At 43.9% G+C, this 20,846-nt stretch overlaps 1 long non-coding RNA gene across 1 annotated transcript; it reads left to right on the top strand.

Annotated features, from left to right (window-relative positions):
- Window positions 1-484: 484 nt before the first annotated feature.
- LOC122686655 lies at window positions 485-7,998 on the top strand. The gene is made up of 3 exons (XR_006338876.1): window positions 485-571; window positions 5,735-5,800; window positions 7,822-7,998. It is a non-coding gene; the product is annotated as an uncharacterized LOC122686655 (long non-coding RNA).
- The last annotated feature ends 12,848 nt before the right edge of the window (window positions 7,999-20,846 follow it).

Raw genomic sequence — 20,846 nt, 5'->3', positions numbered from 1 at the left:
AGTTACAAAGTGTCCAGTTTTGATGGCTACAGTAGAAGTTTAAGTGTGCTTAGAGTTTCAACCTCTGTGAAGTAATCATTAAATAGCACCTACCTTTTAAAAAATATCTACTCCATATGCATAATGTTAAACAAAAAACTTCTGCTGGGTAGAGAGATGAGTGTTTTCAATAGATTTTTATCAGGTGCTTGATACTAACACACTGTAAATGAACTTCAATAATATAAATTTGAAAATAAATATATAAATTATCAGGTGTTTTAACAATATCCCAGATCTTTTTAATCAAAGCAGTCTGATTACCTACATTTTTAGCATGCCTCCTGGCCTAGTCAGTCATCTCATTCTCTTCTCCGATTCATTCACTCACCCAGTTACTCATTCTTTCAATAAATATTTACCTGTGGCACACAGAGTCAGCCAAGACATGGTCTCTGCCCTCAGGCAGGTCAGAGCTGGCCTAGAATTCAATCTGGGTGCTATGGGAACATCTAAAGCAGAGCAGGAAGCCAGGAAGTTATCCTGGAGGAGATGAACCCTGGGCTGAGTTTTCAGGGGCCCAATGTGAAGGGTGAGTATTTCTGTTATGGGTGGCATCGAGGAATGGTGGTCTCACATCAAGCCCTGTGGTTGCCTTGGGGAGCAGAGAAGGTGGTGCTCTATTTTCCGTATCTTCCCATGTGCTGTTTCCTTATCTAGAATGCTTCCCTCCCATTTTTTGCCAGAGTAATAATCCTCTCTGTTTTCTGATTTTTCTTTATATTCCCAGAATTCAGGACCATGCCTGGCATGTACAGGTGCCCAAATAAATGCTGCTGAACGAGTGAATGACTTTAAGGCAATGTAGTCATCGTGGACTCAATTGAGTCTGTCCTAGCAGAAGGAGAAGGGGATAACAGAGGATGAGATGGTTGGATGGCATCACTGACTCAATGGACATGACTTTGAGCAAACTCCAAGAGATGGTGAAGGACAAGGAAGCCTAGAGCGCTGCAGCTCATGGGGTCACAAAGAGTTAGACCCAACTGAGCGCCTGAACAACAGCAATTTTCCTAGAAGTAGCTGCTGCTGCTTTTAAGCTGATAGTGGTCTGCAGTTTCCTGTAACACAGAAGTTATCTTCTGCACTACATTGCTGACTCACCATAACCCCAATAGACAGCAAATGCCATGAGGGCAAGTAAGGTAACTTTCAGCTCTGAAGCCACAACATCCAGCACAAAGCTTGGCACACCACTGGTGCTCAACACGTGAGCAGTGTGAGGCAGCAGTGGTCCAGTGTCCCTCACACAGTCGTGCTGAGAAGGCAGTTCCCTGGGCAGAGTCAGGGGCTGTTCATGTAAACACAGGCTCCCCAACTCAGCTCTGGCTGATGGAAGAAGCTGGGGGTCTCTGGGCAGAGTCACAGTGCTGCAAGGCCAAGGGGTGGTCATGTGACCGCCGGTGCACTGCCTGAGGGCCCACTCCCGCTGTGGCCTTGCCTGACGGTGGTGGCCAGGCAGACCCATGCCTCTCCCAGGCTCTGTTTTGCAGCCAGAGGGGAGGCCCGGGTGGGGAGCCTGAGCCCAGGCAGTGACTGCCCTCCTCCTGAGCTTTTTTGTTTTCACTTCCCTCTCTGGTCCTAGTCTCTCAGGAAGCCACCCCTCTGGGTGTTTTGGTTTGTTTTCATTCTAAAAGTATTTGTTACAAACTATGAGCAAAGTAGGAAGTCAAGAAACACCTGGAGTAACAGGCACATTTGGCCTTGGAGTACGGAATGAAGCAGGGCAAAGGCTCATAGAGTTTTGCCAAGAGAACGCACTGGTCATAGCAAACACCCTCTTCCAACAACACAAGAGAAGACTCTACACATGGACATCACCAGATGGTCAACACCGAAATCAGATTGATTATATTCTTTGCAGCCAAAGATGGAGACACCCTATACAGTCAGCAAAAACAAGACTGGGAGCTGACTGTGGCTCAGATCATGAACTCCTTATTGACAAATTCAGATTTAAACTGAAGAAAGTAGGGAAAACCACTAGACCATTCAGGTATGACCTAAATCAAATCCCTTATGACTATACAGTGGAAGTGAGAAATAGATTTAAGGGACTAAATCTGATAGAGAGCCTGATGAACTATGGATGGAGGTTTGTGACATTGTACAGGAGACAGGGATCAAGACCATCCCCATGGAAAAGAAATGCAAAAAGGCAAGATGGTTGTCTGAGGAGGCCTTACAAATAGCTGTGAAAAGAAGAGAAGCCAAAAGCAAAGGAGAAAAGGGAAGATATTCCCATTTGAATGCAGAGTTCCGAAAAATAGCCAGGAGAGATAAGAAAGCCTTCCTCAGCGAGCAATGCAAAGAAATAGAGGAAAACAACAGAATGGGAAAGACTAGAGATCTCTTCAAGAAAATTGGAGATATCAAGGGAAAATTTCAGGCAAAGATGGGTTCGATAAAGGACAGAAATGGTATGGACCTAACAGAAGCAGAAGATATTAAGAAGAGGTGGCAAGAATACACAGAAGAACTGTACAAAAAAGATCTTCACAACTCAGATAACCACGATGGTGTGATCACTCACCTAGAGCCAGACATCCTGGAATGTGAAGTCAAGTGGGCCTTAGAAAGCATCACTACGAACAAAGCTAGTGGATGTGATGGAATTCCAGTTGAGCTATTTCAAATCCTGAAAGATGATGCTGTGAAAGTGCTGCACTCAATATGCCAGCAAATTTGGAAAACTCAGCAGTGGCCACAGGACTGGAAAAGGTCAGTTTTCATTCCAATCCCTAAGAAAGGCCATTGCCAAAGAATGCTCAAACTACCTCAACAATTGTACTCATCTCACACGCTAATGAAGTAATGCTCAAAATTCTTCAAGCCAGGCTTCAGCAATATGTGAACCGTGAACTTCCAGATGTTCAAGCTCGTTTTAGAAAAGGCAGAGGAACCAGAGATCAAATTGCCAACATCCACTGGATCATCGAAAAAGCAAGAGAGTTCCAGAAAAACATCTATTTCTGCTTTATTGACTATGCCAAAGCCTTCGACTGTGTGGATCACAATAAACTGTGGAAAATTCTGAAAGAGATAGGAATACCAGACCACCTGACCTGCCTCTTGAGAAACCTGTATGCAGGTCAGGAAGCAATAGTTAGAACTGGACATGGAACAACAGACTGGTTCTAAATAGGAAAAGGAGTACATCAAGGCTGTATATTGTCACCCTGCTTATTTAACTTATATGCAGAGTACATCATGAGAAATGCTGGGCTAGAAGAAGCACAAGCTGGAATCAAGATTTCCAGGAGAAATATCCTGGCACCTCCTCAGATATGCAGATGACACCACCCTTATGGAGGAAAGTGAAGAGGAACTAAAAAGCCTCTTGATGAAAGTGAAAGAGGAGAGTGAAAAAGTTGGCTTAAAGCTTAACATTCAGAAAACTAAGATCATGGCATCTGGTCCCATCACTTCATGGGAAATAGATGGGGAGACAGTGGAAACAGTGTCAGACTTTATTTTTTGCGGTTCCAAAATCACTGCAGATGGTGATTACAGTCATGAAATTAAAAGATGCTTACTCCTTGGAAGGAAAGTTATGACCAACCTAGGTAGCATATTAAAAAGCAGAGACATTACTTTGCCAACAAAGGTCCATCTAGTCAAGGCTATGGTTTTTCCAGTGGTCATGTATGGATGTGAGAGTTGCACTGTGAGGAAAGCTGAGTGCCAAAAAATTGATGCTTTTGAACTATGGTGTTGGAGAAGACTCTTGAGAGTCCCTTGGACTGCAAGGAGATCCAACCAGTTCATCCTAAAGGCTATCAGTCCTGGGTGTTCATTGGAAGGACTGATGCTGGAGCTGAAAGTCCAGTACTTTGGCCACCTCATGGGAAGAGTTGACTCATTGGAAAAGACCCTGATGCTAGGAGGGATTGGGGGCAGGAGGAGAAGGGGACGACAGAGGATGAGGTGGTTGGATGGCATCACCGACTCAATTGACATGGGTTTGAGTAAACTCTGGGAGTTGGTGATGGACAGGGAGGCCTGGCGTGCTGTGATTCATGGGGTCTCAGAGAATCGGACACGACTGAGTGACTGGACTGAACTGAACTGATGTGCACAGTATTGTCTTGTTGCCATGGTAATGGCTGCACTGGGAGCCACACCCAGGAGTGTATAGCATGTCTCCTTGGGAGCATGACTTAGAGGGAACTGGGCTGACCTTAGTCCACAGCCAGGGTCTCTCCTCAGACCCCTACACTGGCACTTGGTATCGACTCACCATCAGGTGATGCCCTGGAGTCTTGGAGATCAGGCATCATCTCTTTTTCTCCATTTTGGTGTCATTACTGTGCAAAGGCAAACACCCCTGAGACTGCTAAGAGAAAAGCCAACATCTCACTCCCCAAAATAGACATAAAACCTGACCATCTCTAGTGAAGCTGCAATTATGGAATCCTGGGTTTTGAGAGGACTTGAAAGGTCACTTATATATAACCTCTTCAGTGGCACAAATTCTCTTTTCTGTGAGCCAGGAGCCAGCATCTGCTTGAATACCTTAAGTTAAAGGCAACTTCAGCTAAAGGTAGCCCATTTCCCATTTCAAGGTTGGAGAGCTGTGACCTTAATTTTTTTCCCTTTATGAACTGCAATTGGTCTGTCTTTACTTTCTACCCATTAGCCCAGTTTCTAATCTTTTGAACCGCTCTATGAGTTATCCATTCCTAGCTACTCAGTAGCTTAAAGCTACATATTATCTCACAGTTTTTGTAAGTTAGGAATCCAGTTGTGGCTTAGCTGGACTCTGTTTGAAGGTGTCTCATGGGGCTGCATCAAGGTAGTAGTTATGCTAGGGTCTCATCTGAAAGCTTGACTAGGGAACAGTGCACTTCCAAGGACACATGAGTGTTGCCAGGATTCAGTTTCCTGCAGGTTGTTGGACTAAGGCCTCAGTTCCTTGCTGGCTGTTTGTCCATTTCCATGTAGGAATCTCTACAGGGCAGCTCACAGCATGGCCACTGGCTTCCTCAAAGCCAGCAAGGGAGAGAGAGCCTACCAGTAAGACAGAAGTTATGATCTCATGAAATCATAGAGGTGACATCCCCTTGGGGTTGATGTATTCAACTAGCTACCAGCAGTTACTCAAGGAGTGGGGGTTGGTATTGATCGGCCATGAATACCAAAAGGCAGGGATCATGGGGTCCATCTGCCTGGACTGCCACACAGAAGAAATTTATTCTGTCTCCCACAGAATCATCCTTCTAATAGTTGAAAGTAATTTTCATATCTTTTCATCTTGGCTATAGTCAAGTGAGTATCCTTATTATCCCAGCCATTGTCCTCAGAACTTGCTTTGCTGCTTATGTCAAAGTGGAGCCCCTAAACAGAGTTCAGTTCTCTGGCTGGACCTGACCAGGGTGGAGTGGGGCCTCCTGGGAGCATGAGCACTGGGAGACCCGCAGCTCCTCCTGCTAATTAAGGCTTGATTTCAAAGATAGAAGTTCTAGAAGCCCAGTCTTTCACTGCAGAAGAGTTTTGGTGTCAGTACACTGAATTCAGGTTAAGAGTCCTATTAATGTTTCAGAGCAAACATTCCAGAGATCTTTGAGTATTAGGTATTTTTGAACATGAAATTTCATAAATTGGAGAAGTGAAGATTTTCTCCTCCTTCTGTGTACCCCCACTCACCAATCTAGTGAATAGTTTACTTTAAAAACATTTTTTTTTCTCTCTCTAGAGTATTAAACAAATAGAACAACTTTTCATGAAAATAGACTATGAAGCCGTGGGCAGAATTCAGTGGGTTAAGTTGGGTTGTGTTTTGTGAATCAGACTTGAAGTTACTGAGGAAAGTGTATAAAATGTTTGTTTCTGAGCCTTTCTGGAGTACATTATGCCCCTTAGTACATTTGCCAACTTGGAGGTGAACCAAGGGGACATGCACATTCACAATTTTCAAGCTCTTGTGTATCAGGTTAACTAGGAATTTCAGTAGCTCAGGCAAGTCCTGAGAAGGCTTTCCTAAAACCAGGGAATGAAGGGCATAGTTGCTACATTGCGTGCATGCATGCTAAGTTGCTTCAGTAGTGTCTGACTCTTTGCAACCCCATGGACTGTAGTCTGCCATTCCCCAGGCAAAAAAAACTGGAGTGGGTTGCCATGTCTTCCTCTAGGATGTGTTCCCAACCTAGGGATCAAACCTGTGTCTCTTATGTCTCCTGCATATGTCTCCTGCAGGTTCTTTACCACTAGTGCCACCTGGGTATTTGCTACCTTTCATGCATGCTAAGTCACTTTGGTCCTGTTTGATGCTTTGTGACCCTATAGACTGTAGCCTGCCTGGCTCCTCAGTCCATGCGGATTTGCTACCTTACCCAAAAGCAAAAGTGAAACACCAGTGAGCAAGAGATCCTATGAACAAGCAACACCTAATGATAATCAGATCCCTGACACAGACGGAAAGTATTTAGAACAAGGATAGCCACAGAGTAATTTTTCAACAAATACTATCATCATCATCATTCTTAATGTTTCCCAATTTGGATTGTATAATAATGAGGAGCTGAGACATCTGCCAATGACATTCTCTGCCATTGTGCATCAGTAGCCTCCTATTGCTCTAGGATGAATTAAGTTCTAAAGTGACAAGTTGAGTCACGTTCACCTCTATTCAGACCTTGGACCAATCCCCTAATTAAAGCAAATACAAGTGTTTTCACTGTAGCCTGATTTGAAAGGGAATAGTTAGGATTCCAGAGAAGAGAAGGAAAGAAGTGAATTAGGGCTTTGGGGGAAGTGGAGAGAAAATGGAGATGTTCCCAGGCTTTTTGGGCACTCCCACTCCTTCCCTGTGACCACCGGTCTGCTCTTCCCTACATGCACTGCTGAGATTTGAAATGAAGCCTATGTCCTGGTGGGTCAGAACTATGCAGTCAGACCAACATGGGCTCAAGTCTCAGGCAAGACACTTACTAGTTGCTTGATCTGTATGTGTGTGTTAGTCGCTTAAGAAAGTGAAAGTCAGTGGTGTCAGTGGTGTCCAACCCTTTGCAACCCCATGGACTATACAGTCCATGGAATTCTCCTGGCCAGAATACTGGAGCCAGTAGCCTTTCCCTTCTCCTGGGGATCTTCCCAACCCAGGGATTGAACCCAGGTCTCCCACATTGCAGGCCGACTCTTCACCAGCTGAGCCACCAGGGAAGCCCAAGAATCCTGGAGTGTTAGTCACTTAGTTGTGTCCAACTCTTTGAGACCCCCATGGACTGTGGTCCACCAGGCTTCTCTGTCCATGGAATTCTCCAGGCAAGAATACTGAAGTGGGTTGCCATTTCCTTCTCCAGGGGATCTTCCTGACCCAGGGATCAAATCCAGGCCTGCCTGCATCCAGGCAGATTCTTTACCATCTGAGCCACCAGGGAAGACCCTGTTTGATCTTAGGCAGATAATTTAGTCTTTCTAGGTTTGAGTTTCCCATTTTGTAAAATAAGGAGAGTGATAGTACTTATCTTATCCGGTTATGGTAAGAATGGAGGTGAAGGTCCACATTGAGTGAAACAGGGTATGTTCTCAATCACCACCACCATCATTATCATCTTTAGAGAGACTGGGCAGGGAAGTGAGCCCAGACACTCGGTAGCACACTTCCAGCCCCAACCCAGCTAGTGCACCCCAGCTATTAGCCCCAAGCTTTTGGCAGCCAAGTTCATACCAGTGACCTAGTTCATACTAATATTTACCTCATGTCTATGCCCTGATGATAAGGAGAATTTTTGAAAGCCAAAAAGGCAGCAGACATTTAATGAACCTTCCCTTCTTCCCCAGGATGGCTTCTGTGCATATTTGCAGCTAGTATATTCGGAGCAGGCTGATGCTCGGGCTCGACAGCAAGAGGCTTCCTTCCAGCTGCCTGCTCTGCTACAGGGGCTGCCGTACAGGGGTCCCGTGCTGCGCATTCTTGCTGCGCCTGATGACACCTTAATCATGATCAGAGAAGATGGAGCCATTTATTTCTGGTCCCTGCAGCTGAAGTTGAAAAGAAGAAAGCGGGTTTTTGTATGTGCTTCTCATTTGATAAGGATGCTGAGTGCTCCAGTTTGATTTTATTTGCTATTTTAAACTGCTCCTTGAGTGGCATGATTACAGAAATTGTGTCCTTGAATATAATATATTCATGTTGGATTTTGCCAGTCTATGGGATGCAAATATGATCTCTATATGTAGGACAAGATAATTCTTCATTCCGCTGCTAAAATCAGATGGAGTGATGAATTACACATGATTCCATCATGTAATTTATCATGTCTTAATGAATGACAAATGGAAAAGAATTTTCCGTTTTTCTCCCTGTTAATGGTTCTTTCAGTTTAGGTAGTTCTGAGAGAACTTACTGAATCAAAGAATCAGAAATTCAGAAGGCAAGAAGCATTTGGGAAGTACACTTAGGAATAACAGTACCTGATCCATTACAAAATAGAGTCTAACTTTGAAGTCTTTCTTTAATTACATCTTTCAGCAAATAGTTGAGCCCTTGTCGCTTCTCAGGTTCTATGCTGGGTGCTAGGGATAGATGCCCATTTATGTCCTCAGGAAACTTATCATTCACCCTAGTAGTTACACAGCTAAACTATACCCCTCAGGCTGCCAAATAAGCCCTCCCTAGAAGTGAAGTCGCTCAGTCATGTCTGACTTTTTGCGACCCCATGGGTGTAGCCTGCCAGGCTCCTCTGTCCATGGGATTTTCCAGGCAAGAATACTGGAGTAGGTTGCCATTTCCTTCTCCAGAGGATCTTCCCGACCCAGGGATCGAACCTGGGTCTCCCACATTCTAGGCAGACGCTTTACTGTCTGAGCCACAAGGGACGGAGAGAATGAAGTCAATCCCTCAAGTCTGTGTAGCAAGTTCTCTATATAGGCAAACCTTGTTTTACTACATTCCACAGATACTGTATTTTTTACAAATTGAAGGTTTGTGGCAACCCTGTATTGAGCAAGGCTATCAGGGCCATTTCCCCAGCAGTATCTGCTCACTTTGTGTCTCTGTGCCACATTTTGGTAATTCCTGCAATATTTCAAATTTTTTCATTATTATTATATTTGTTGTGGTGATCAGTGGTCAGGGATCTTTGATGTGACTATTGCAAAAAGATTACTACTCACTGCAGGCTCAGATGGTGGATAGCATTTTTACCAAGAAAGTATTTATTTATTTATTTTTAATTGAAGTATAATTACTTTACAGTACTGCATTGGTTTCTACAAAACATCAAAATGAATTAGCCATAAATTTACCCATGTCCCCTCCCAAGAAAGTATTTTTTAATGAAGATATGTACATTGATTTTTTTTTAAAAAGCATTGCACACTTAATAGACTATTAGCATAATGTGAACATAACTTTGTATGCACTGGGAAACCAGAAAATTCACATGACTCACTTCATCACAGTGGTCCACAATATCTCCAAGACACACCTATACTTGAGGGTAAAAGTAAACTGAAGAAAACTCTATAATGTTAAGTATGTGTATTATGGACCAGAGTGGCTTGAGACAACTGAAACTGTCTTATCATTAAAAAGGTGTATTTTTTTACATTTCCATCCTTCTACCCTTTAGGACAAGCCCATTATTCGGAAGCCCAGGTGGGTGACGGATGTTACCATCATGCCCCAGTACAACAAACTGATCCTAGCAACTGGATGAGTGTCTTCAGCTGTTCAACTGGAACAAGAATCATCACTGGTCTGTGGAATTCATTTCCATGTGTGGCTTTACACAGACATATTCACATTTATGATAATAGGATAAAGAATGAAGCCCTTTAAAAAATATACTAGAACTCATACATCATCAAAGCTGCTATGCAAAGAAAGCTATCAGTTTGTCTGGCCAATAGCAGAGATATTGTCATTGTCTCAAATTGATAGTCCTCTTTTGGAATACTTCCAGAGTGAGAAAAAAAAAGTCATTACATTTTAGCACCCTTTATTTTAGATTCAAAATAATACTGCTATTTTATTAGCCACCAAAATTCAGTCCAAAAGACTTTGGACTGATTCAAAAAATAAAATCCACAGTGAAAACAAACTATACTCACTGGTGGAGAGCCTCCAAAGAATGGGCCTTGGAAGAATGGCCTCAAGCTGTGAAGGAAGATACTGAAGATTTTGATCAAGGGCAACATAAAGATTGAAGGCAGGAGGGGAAGGGGACGACAGAGGATGAGACGGTTGGATGGCATCACCGACTTGATGGATATGAGTTTGAGCAAGCTCCGGGAGTTGTTGATGGACAGGAAGCCAGGCAGGGAAGGGAAGCTTCAGCGAACCTGGCGGGGAAGGAAAGCCTGAAGGGAAGCTGCGGTCAGTCTATGGGGCTGCAAAGAGTCGGAAACGACTGAGCAACTAAACTGAACATAATGAAAGTAGGGTTCCCTGGTGGCTCAGCCAGTGAAGAGTCCACCTGCAATGCAGGTGACCTCGGTTCCATCCCTGGGTCAAGGAGGTCCCCTGGAGAAGGGAATTGCTACCCATTCCAGTATTCTTGCCTGGAGAATTCTATGGACAGAGGAGCCTGGAGGGTTGGAGTCCGTGGGGTGGCAAAGAGTCGGATACGGCTGAGCGGCTAACACTTTCAAAATAATGAAAATGAATGTGCAGCATCCTGGGCGCCGCTTGAGCAACCTCAGTAATGCACCAAGGCAAGGGCGTGTGCAGCTTGGTGGGAAGGAATTTTGGAAAACTCCAAATTAAGGCAAAAGCAACCGGGGGAGGGTGAACTGTGATGGGAGTGGTGGGTGTGTCCAGGCTGAGGAATTAGGCTGTTTAGCATGGGGCCGGGGGCGTGGCTAGATGAAGAGACTGCTGTTGAATGTGGTTCCCACCGCCATGCCTGACCCTCTTCATACTTCTCCCTCCACCTCCGACTCCTCCCAAACCCAAACTTGCCTCCTTTAGCAAGCAGCCCCTGGTTCCCTAGGCTTCAATGTCGTTAGCTAACAGTTAATATAAACCCACATCATCCAGGCTCTCAAATACAATTAAATTTAATAATAAGTTTAATTATTAAAACATTAGCATATTAATATTACTCATATAATTAATATCAACCATTAAAAAACAACAAATTTGCACTGTTATTCACATTACCACAATAAACATTTCCTAACACCGTCAAAAAAAAAAAAAAAACAAAACAAATTTGGATTTCTAAATTCAGCCCCGTTTGATTTTTAAAAGCGTGCTCAATAGCTTTAATTACCATGTCTTTTACACATGTAGAAATTCAGAGATTAAAGCAGTAACTTCCTAGAGACTCTCTGAGCTGGCAAATGGGAAAATAAGGCAAGACAGATGACTCTGGAGGCAGCGAACCACTCTTGAGCTGCATGGCAGGTGGAAAGGAAGTGGAGAACTACATTAATCACTGACGGCAAGGCTTTGGAATTTAGGGAGTGGCCCCCCCACACACACACACCCACACACACACACACATACACATGTGTTCCATGTGAACAGGCTAAAGCAGCAGGCTGTTTTTCTTATACCCACAAACTTGTTCTTTTAGTCAGCTCCTGGGTGGACAAGCTAACATAGAAGGAAGGGGTCAAGGACACAAGTTAAGGAGGACTGAGGGGGGAAATGAGTCCTTGACCCTCTAATCATCTTTATTATTAGCAGCAAAAATGAGTTCACGTTTTTGAGCACTTAAGAAGTCCCAGGTACCAAGCTAACTACTTTCTCACATATCCTCTCATTTATTCCCAGTACCTCTCCTGTAAGACAGGTATGAGCCCCATTTTACAGACAAGGGAACTGTGTGATGAGCTGGGATCTGAGATCCGAACTATTGGCATCCAGAGCCCATGTTGTTGGAAACTGTGCCAGCCTCCTGATGGGGAATACAGGTTCCAGGACCAGTTCAGAACCAGATGGAGACGATGTCCCCAGAGGGTGGAGCTGGAGGCTTCCTCTCCAGCTCCAGGGGCCATGCTCAGGAAGGCAGGTGTTTCACTGGTCCGCTGTTTCTGTTTCGTGGAATCCGTGCATTATAAACAATGCTCTATATAAAAATCAAGTGGGAAATTTAAGTTTACTCCAAGTGTGCTTGATCTCTGAACAGAAACCGTGAAATCCAGCTGTATGAACTCTCTAACTTGAAGCCATACTGTCAGATTGGTGGCCTGGAAACTCTCCCGCTGAAACTGAACTACTGGTAAGAAAGAGGCATCTCCGGGGCCAGGCAGAGTGCCTCTCCCCTGAGCACCAGATCCTCCCTTCTCTCTCTGTGGACGGCTGTGTACACTCGTGTCCTATCAGTAGGTGTCCTGGCTCCCATGGAGCCCGTCATGACTGTGTCATGGGCACAGTGGTGCCCAGAAAGGAGCGGCCTTCCTGTGTCTGTGGAGGAAAGGGAGGCCCAGAGAGGAGAAATGGTTTCTGTTGATGAGATTATGAATTAATCTATGTTTTAAATGTGGATGTGTTAATTTTCCTGAAACCCAACTCTGACCTTGTTACTCTGTTTTTGAGTGGTTGCCAAGTCCTTCTCCAATAATATTCACACCTTTCAGTGGCACCCAAGCCTCCCCTCCCCACTGCCATTCTACCCTCCCTCTGCACTGGGCCTTCAGGGCCAACCTAAACAGAGACCCCTCAACTCTAACCAGGCAAGTCTGGATGCTCTGGATGCTGTTCCATTCCCCAGCCATCCTTCCCATCATGTTTCTAATATGCGCCTGGCCTTGCTGGATATGGGGACACACATCAGTGAGACATGATTCCCGAAAGCTCTCACTGTCTCACAGAGACGGTGGGTTCTGCAGAAATCCTACCATTCTTTACAGCCCAAATGTTATCTTCATGAAGTCCCCTGAATCTGCTTCTCACCCAGAAACCAAGTGTCCCCCTGGACGCATCCCCGGTCTGTGGCTGTGGGGGCCCTTACAGACGTCACTGGTACAGAGTCCTGAGTAACCCACGGGTGGCACCCACACTTCAGTCTTTGCCCTGTGCTCTCTGGCACCTACACACAGACTGGTCCATCATAGGCTCTCAATGAAGCACTTGTTGAATAATCACGTCAGAAATCTCTTACTGATTTCAAAAGGAGGATCCAGTTTTATTTTGCCTTTTCTGTCCCCGCCTTTTCTTGCTGCTTGATGATTTCAGTAAAATATATCTTTCATTCAGTTTTCTTCCACCTATCATTTTGTATATTGAGAAATACAGAGAAAAGTTGATGGATTTAGAAGCAAGTAACTGAAAAGCAAGCTTGCAGCAGACTGTGTTCCTGTAGAACAAAGACAGACCCCTTCACCATCGCCTCTCCTGCACAGGTGTGGCCCCTCCTGAGGCCTCCTTCCTCTCCAGAGAGAGGAGTGTGTACACCCCACCCCACCCCCGGAGGTTAGGGTAGGGTAGGAGGCACTGGAGTGCCAGGGAATCCAGGTGCCCAGCCTACAGCGAGGGCATCGCCATACTGAGTTGGCTTTTACTTAAGACATCTCTGAGAGTTGCCTGAAAATGATTGATTGCGTTAGCACTGCTTTCAAGAAAGGCCACTTTGATGAGAGAAGAAAAAGAACACCCTTGAGAGAACGCATGCAGGCCCAGCGAAGCAAGTATAGCTCAGCCTGGCTGTGCGTGCCTCCTGCCTCCCGGCTCTTGGGCCAGACCCCAGCTCCCCACATCAGAGGGTGCTGGGCTCCTCCTGGGTAGGTCAGAGGCTCTGGAGAAGGCAGGACTTTGTCGTGGACTCAGATCTCAGCAACTTCTCTCATCTCTGGGGACACTGTGGTCCCAGGACATCGTGAAGACTTTGTTCTGCCCCACCTCTCTTGGGGCTTGGAGCTGAGGGTAGGGACGAGTCTTTTGCTATGGGCTAGGGATTCAGAAATTGAACTCACAGGGCACCCAGCCTCAAGGGAGTACAGTCTGATGAATGTGAATGTGTAAATCTGCTGGGACTTCCATAACAAAATGTCACAGACTGGGTGCTTTAAACAACAGAAAATAATTTTCTCACAGGTCTGGGGGCTGGCAAGTCCAAGATCAAGGTGATAATCCCTTCTGTTTCTGGCCAGGGCTCTCTTCCTGGCTTGCAGACAGCCACATAGTCAGTTTCTCACTGTCCTCACGTGGCCTTTCCTTGGTGTGTTGTATGGGAGCGGGGGGAATGTTGCTCTATGGGGTCTCTTAACCCTATCATGAGAGCCCCACCCTCATAAACTCATCTAACCCTAATTATATCCCAAAGGCCCCATCTCCAAACACTATCACATTGGAGGTTAGAGTTTTAACATATGAATTTGGGGGGGGACACAAACATTTTATCCACAACAGTGAATGTTTATTGACTTGGGTTGTACATTCTGCTTAGTCACCTCTCCCTTAATGACGGTGGGATGGAGCAATGGCATTGGGCATGTAATCAACCAATGGGACTGTTTGTTGATGATGTCATTCTCTGAGAGCTTCTTTGTTGGACTAGGAATGAGGTTTAGGTTGCCCCACTCCTCTGACGTGGAGACTAGTTTTCTTTCTTTTTTTTTTTTTTTCTTTCACCAAGATTTAGCTTCTGTGTGTGGGTACTCAGTCGTTCAGTCATATCTGACTCTTTGTGACCCCATGGACAGCAACCTTCCAGGCTCTTCTGTCCATGGGATTTCCTGGGCAAGAATACTGGAGCAGGTTGCCATTTCCTTCTCCAGGGGATCTTCCCAACCAGGGGATTGAACACGCGTCTCCTGCATCCCCTACATGGACAGGCAGATTCTTCATCACTGAGCCACTGGGGAAGCCCATTTAGCTTCTAGACACTCCCAAAGGAAAACCAATTGGAAACAGCACTTGTAACTGGCATAGACTGGACCTGGGTGTGTGTTGTGGGGTGGGGTGTCTCTGTGTTGCCCTAAAACCTCCCTTAAGGATTGTTGGCTTGGTTCCTTACTGAATTCTTGCTAAGCAGCCAGAACATAAACTTTGCATTTTATCTCCATTTCATCTCACCACTGCCTCTCACACGCAGACCTGATCACTTAGAGCGATATTAGAACCAGCACAGTATTTATCATAATTTCCTGGGCAAGTAGGGTTCTGGTAAGTACAATGATAGCTAGTTATAGAGACTGAAGGCTCCAGGGAGCATTAATCATGGTGTCTGAGTGCATTTGTGGGAGCACATTGTAAACTAATTGCCATGTGCGGAGCTCCCTCTGTTATTACCTTTAATATACAATTTCACATACAACTTCTTTTTTGTTGCTTTCACACCACTGTAGACACACTCAGAAGTATGTCTCAGCTTTAAAATTTTTAGCTATAAAAGCAAAATAGGAAAATAAGAGAAATATTTCTGATGAGTGATAAATGTATCTGCCTAACAGAGCCCTTAGATCATAGAAGACATTTAATAGCTGTTTTTGACTAAATAGATGAATACATAAAAGTAAGTATTTTTTTAATCTCAGCTTGATCTACTGCTAATTCATCTCCTAACTTAGGGCAAGATATTGTCCTCTTCAAATATAAAATAAACTAACAATAGAAGAAGGGAAGAAAAAAAACCAGTTAGCTAAGAGATATGACATTACTACCTCCAGAGGGTTTCACAGAAGAAAACTTTATTACACTGAGGTACTTTCCTTCTGTTCCTAGTGTGTTGAGAGTTTTTATCATGAAAGAATGCTGAATTTTGTCAAACACTTCTTCTGCGCCTATTGAGACAATCAAGTGATTTTTATCCTTCGTTTTGTTAATGTGATGTATCACATTAATTGATTTCTGTGTCTTGAGCCATCATTCCTTTCAGTGCACTGTTGATTGGTTTGCTAGTATTTTGTTGAGGATTTTTGTGTCTACATTCATCAGGGATATTGACATGTTGTTTTCTTTTCCTGTGGTGTGTCTGTCTGGCTCTGATATCAGGGTAATCCTGGCCTTATAAAATGAGTTTCAAAGTGTTCTTTCCTCTTCAGTTTTTTGGAAGTTTTTGAGAAAGAGTGGTTTTAATTATTTTGTAACGTGTTCAATAGAATTCACCAGTAAAGTCATCTGGCCCTGGGCCTTCAAATAAATTTCTGTACTAGCTATATGTCTGATCAGACGTTCTATTTCTTCATGATTTGGTATTGGTAAAATTTTATGTTTCTAGGAATTTGTCCACTCTTTTAGGTTACCCAGTGTGTTGACATATAACTGTTCACAGTTATATTTCTGTTGTATCATTTGTGATGTCTCTTCTTTCATTTCTAATGTGATTTATTTGAGTCTTCTCTTTTTTCTTAGTTAATCTAGCTAAAGTTTTATAAATATTTTAATCTTTTCAAAAAACCAACTCTTTGTTTTGTTGTTTTTTGGTTTTGTTTATTCCTTTTCTAGTCTTTGTTATTTCCTTCTGCAAACTTTGGCTTAGTTTGTTCTTTTTTTATATAAAATTTTAAAAATATGTTATTTATTTAGTTATTTCTTTTTGGCTGTGCTGGGTCTTCATTGCTGCGTGGGCTTTTCTGTAGTTGTGGGGAGCTGGGGCTCCTCTCTCCTTGTGATGTTCAGTGGCTTCTCTTGTTGTGGCTCTAGAGCACGGGCTCAGTAGTTGTGACTTTACAGGATTAGTTACTCTGTGACATGTGGGATCTTCCCGGACCGGGGACTGAACCTGTGTCTCCTACATTGCCAGGTGGACTTTTTACCACTGAGTCACCAGGGAAGTCCTGTTCTTCTTCTTTTTTTAGTTTCTTGAGGTTTAAAGCTGAGTTGTTGATTTGAGATCTTTCTTCTTTTTAAGGTAGGCATGAACATCCCTCTTAGTACTGCTTTCACTGAATCTCATAAGTTTTGATATGTTGTATTTTCATTTTCATTTGTCATGAGGTATTTTCTAATTTCCTTCTTTATTTCTTGTTGACCCAATGGTTGTTCCAAAATGTGTTTTTTTTTCCTCCCACATATTCATGAATTGCCCAATTTGCTTTCTGCTTTGATATCTAGCTTCATTTCATTGTTATCCAAAAGATACTTAATATAATTTCAGTCTTCTTAAATTTGTTAAGACTTGTCTTGTGACCTAAATGATCTATCCCAGAGAAAGATCCACATGTGCTTGAGAAGAATGTATATTCTGTTGCTGTTGGGTTAAATGTTCTATATATGTCTGTTAGGTTTATTTGATCTATGATGTTATTCAAATCGTATGTTTCCTTACTAATCTTCTTTCTGGATGTTCTATCCATTACTGAAAGTGAGGTATTGAGATTTCCTACTATTATCATGGCTTCACTGGTAGCTCAGCTGATAAAGAATCTTCCTGCAACGCAAGAGACCCTGGGTCGATCCCTTGATTGGTAAGATCCCCTACAGAAGAGAACAGCTACCCATTTCAGTTTTCTTGCCTGGAGAATTCCATGTACAGAGGAGCCTGTTGCTGTCTGTTTCTCCCTTGTATTCTATATTACTTTATTTATATCTCTATTCCAGGTATTATCACTCTGTCTTGTATTCTAGTCGGCTGTGTTTATTCACTCAACAAGTACTCCAGAAAGACCAACGTGAGCTAGACACTGTTGTGAGTGCAGGGAATCCTTCACAGTACAATATAAATAAAACTTTCTGCCCTCAAGGAGTTTTCAATCAAGAAGGAGAGATTATAATAAGTTTTATAAATATACAAATGATATAGTATTTGAAAGGTGTTAAGTGCTATGGACTTAAAAAAGGAAAATAATGCCAAGGATATATGTGTGTGGTGAGAATAGGATGGGGGAGTTGTTCGTTGTAGTAATCAGTAAGGTGGTTAGGGGAAGCTTTAGTGAAAGGGGACCTTCAATGCTAAGACCCAAAGGGAGCAAGCGAGTGAGCCAAGGAAGCCGAGGGGGACACCTGGGAGACAGCAGCACAGACAGAGGAGGAGCAGGAGTAAAGGCATGAGGAGGGACATGCCTCACCCGCATGCTCAGGGGCTCGCAGCACCTGGTCCCTGGCCCTGTGCCCTGTACCCACGACACCATCACCCCCAGGCTTCGCAGCCTCACTGTTTCTCACTAGACCTAATACAATGACATCCTAAGAGGCAGATCCTTCCTCCTGTTGAGTCTTCATTAGACCAAGCTGTGTGACATACACTTTTTCTTCCCTTGACTTTTGCAATAGCTCCCCCTCTGGTTCTCCAGTTCCTCCAGCCTTCATCCTCCTTCCCTCTTACATGTTGAGAGCCCTTCAAGTGCTACCCTTGGCCTTCTTCCTTACCACACTGACTCCTTAAGTATTGTCTTTCCTTTTAATGGCTTGGCTATGATTTAAAATTACTTCTTGACCTCTGTCCTCTGAATGCTAGGTTTGTCTTTGAGTGGGTATCTTATAGGCCTTTCAAAACTGAAGTGCCAAAATTTAACAGCCCTGCCCCCAGATTCTGCAGTGCTTCCAATGTTTTCTGCTTTGATTATAGCCTCCATTTCATCATTTGAACTGAGAACCTTGGAATTCCCCGTGGTTGCCTCCTCTCTTCCTCACCTTCTACTTCCAAACACTGGCCAGCCACTCCTTGTCTCTTTCTGCTCTCATTTCTATAATCCTTGTCCCAGGGTGGGTGGGAACAGTTGCTTATATGTTCTTGTTGATTGGCTCACAGCCTATCCAGTCTCTCGTCTTTGCAGCTTGGTCCACAAACTCTGAGCAGATTTGTTTATGCTCTGCTTACAATCTTGAACAAATCTCAAGGGTATTTTGCCAGTATCCCAGTGGATCAAGGCCTCTGTGGACACTGATGGTTGTCATATGATCTGCACTCCCTCCCAGCTTCTTTGAAGGACAAAGTGATCAGCATCACCATTGTTTTCTGGTTTACATCCAAGTTGATGTTAAGACATTGATTGGCTCTCTCAAGAGATGGTTCATCCCCTAATGGCGTCCCCATGGACCCCAGAAGAGACTTCTTACATAAAGGACAGAATCCCAGCCATGCCTCAGTGCCTTAGTACAATTGATTTGATTCAGGCCAAGCATGCACTTAGTAAAAACAGCCTACCTTCTTTTCTTAGCCGAGTTACAAATTGGGAGCATTGATGATCCATTCTCTTTATTCCTGGAAGGCTGATATCTAGAGAGGAAGACTCTAGCATCAATAACTAGAGACACATTCAGTGATCTCTTGTCTGACTGATCTTTCTCTCTTTTGCCGCCTAAAAAAGAGCACTGATGGGTCCCTTGTGAATAGTTGTCATTGGCCTCAGTCTCCCCATCACTTTTCATAACTGAGACCCCACGATCATCTCCATTTTGAAGGGGGAAACCGAGAGATGTATTCTGTGCATCATCCTACTGTGACCCAGAGGGAAAAAAATATGGAGATGGTAAAATCATTAGGATTTAGAATGCCAAGACTTGTCACAAATTGACTCACTTATCATGAAGCTTTGCAATTCATCAAAGTTCAAAGAAATGAAATCTACAGCCAGTCCAAGCCCAGTTAGGTACTTCCAATTTCCTGGTTTCCCTGTCCTTTCCAGCAGCATATGGGGGAATTTAACCTGGGTGTGGGGCCCTGTCCTAAGCATTGTGTGAAAGCTTTAGGTTATTAGATGTGACAGAATGCTCCCCTGAATCCCTGGCCTACAACTGGTTGGATAAAACTACTCTAAACCTAACTCCTAAATGAGATGACAGCCTCGCTGCCCTTACTGAGGTTGAAACACACAGATTAGCTTGAAGCATCTCTGTAGAAAAGGGGGAATTATCAATCCTAAATTGGGCCTTTTTGCATCTTAAAAAATCAGAGATAGCCCCTTTGAAAAACTCTTTCTAGATTGTTATCACCCACATCTATTGCTGTTACTGCAGCACAATGAAATGTTTCAGATGCCTCGAATTCCAGGAATCTGGTCTCTTGCCAGAGCTGCAGAGTGATATGAATAATTTCTGGGCTCTGATACTTGGGATGGATGTGTTTCTGGGATTCTTTTTTTTCTTTTTGGCAGAAATATCACCAGAGTCTCTCTTTTAGTGAAGTCAGTGACTGCATGCTTTAAGGCAGGCTCCATGCCTCCTTTCAGGGTAAGCAACAGCAGAGCAGAGATTTCCACTCAAGGCAACTCTTTTCATTTTTCCAAGTCTTGTTGGAAGAAAAATATATCAACAACCAGGGGCAAAGATGTGTGAAAGATAAGCCAGTGGTACACGACAGTTTATTTCCCCTGATTTTAATGTACTTAGAATAATGTAGCAAATGTGAATCTTAGTCTGTAACCTTGGATGTGAAAGAAATATAACTCACTTTACTTTTCAGAACTCCAGTTCTATTTTGAGCACCCACACCATAGTATCTGTCACTGCAGGGGTTCCACCTACTTGGTGCCTGAATTTGGGGGTCCACTGGTGTGAAGCCTTCACCAAGGCCCCTTTGGGCCTGAGGCTGTCTCATACATAAGACTCTGCACTTGGCTGCAGGTGGCGTATCTACCTGGAGCTCCATACAGCCACTCCTCTCACATTGCTGGGCACCACAGCTCCCTTTGGCAGCCCCCTGGATAGCTGGGCTGTGTACCTACTAGGACCCTCAACCCTCTCTTCCTCCCCCTTCCTTGTGGTTCTTCTGCTTTTCCTTTAGTTGTTCAGTTGCTAAGTTGTGTCCAACTCTTTGCAACCCCATGGACTGCAGCACACTAGGTTTCTTTGTCCTTCACTATCTCCCAGAATTTGTTCAAACTTATGTCCATTGAGTTGGTGATGCTGTCCAACCATCTCATCGTCTGCTTTCCTCTTCTCCTCTTGCCCTCAATCTTTCCCAGTATCTAGGTCTTTTCCAGTGAGTCAGCTCTTCGCATCAGGTGGCCAAATTATTGGAGCTTCAGCTTCA

Source organism: Cervus elaphus, chromosome 30, assembly GCF_910594005.1.
Source record: "Cervus elaphus chromosome 30, mCerEla1.1, whole genome shotgun sequence".
Taxonomy (NCBI): domain Eukaryota; kingdom Metazoa; phylum Chordata; class Mammalia; order Artiodactyla; family Cervidae; genus Cervus; species Cervus elaphus.
The sequence above is the reverse complement of the archived record's forward strand: the minus strand, read 5'-3'. Positions and strand labels throughout refer to the sequence as shown.